Raw genomic sequence first — 587 nt, forward strand, 5'->3', positions numbered from 1 at the left:
TATATATATATATATATATATATATATGTATATATATATATATGTGTGTGTGTATATATATATATATATATATAACATATATAAACATACACACACATACATATACATTATTATACATGTATGTATGTATGTATGGATGTATCTATCTATCTATCTATCTATCTATGCATGTGCGTGTGTGGTTGTGTGTGCAACTCTGTAAATGCATGTGTGTGTTTGCGTGTGATATGTGTATGCGTGCACATGTAGCATACATAGAAGAGAAGACACGTACAAATATAAGTATATATATAATTATACGTGTGTATATATGTATGTATATATATTATATACGTGTGTGTGTGTATACACAAACATGTATGTATATATACACATACATATATATACATATGCATATACACTCATCTCTATATACAAATATACACGCGAATATCTTTAAAATTCGAATACGTGTGTTTGTGATTGTCATATATATTTCACTGACAACACAACCACACAGGCATTCTTGTCCAGATATGCATCCACATACAGACATATATATATATATATGTGTGTGTGTGTGTGTGTGTGTGTGTGTGTGGGTGGGT

The sequence above is a fragment of the Octopus bimaculoides genome, chromosome 3 (assembly GCF_001194135.2).
Source record: "Octopus bimaculoides isolate UCB-OBI-ISO-001 chromosome 3, ASM119413v2, whole genome shotgun sequence".
Classification (NCBI taxonomy): domain Eukaryota; kingdom Metazoa; phylum Mollusca; class Cephalopoda; order Octopoda; family Octopodidae; genus Octopus; species Octopus bimaculoides.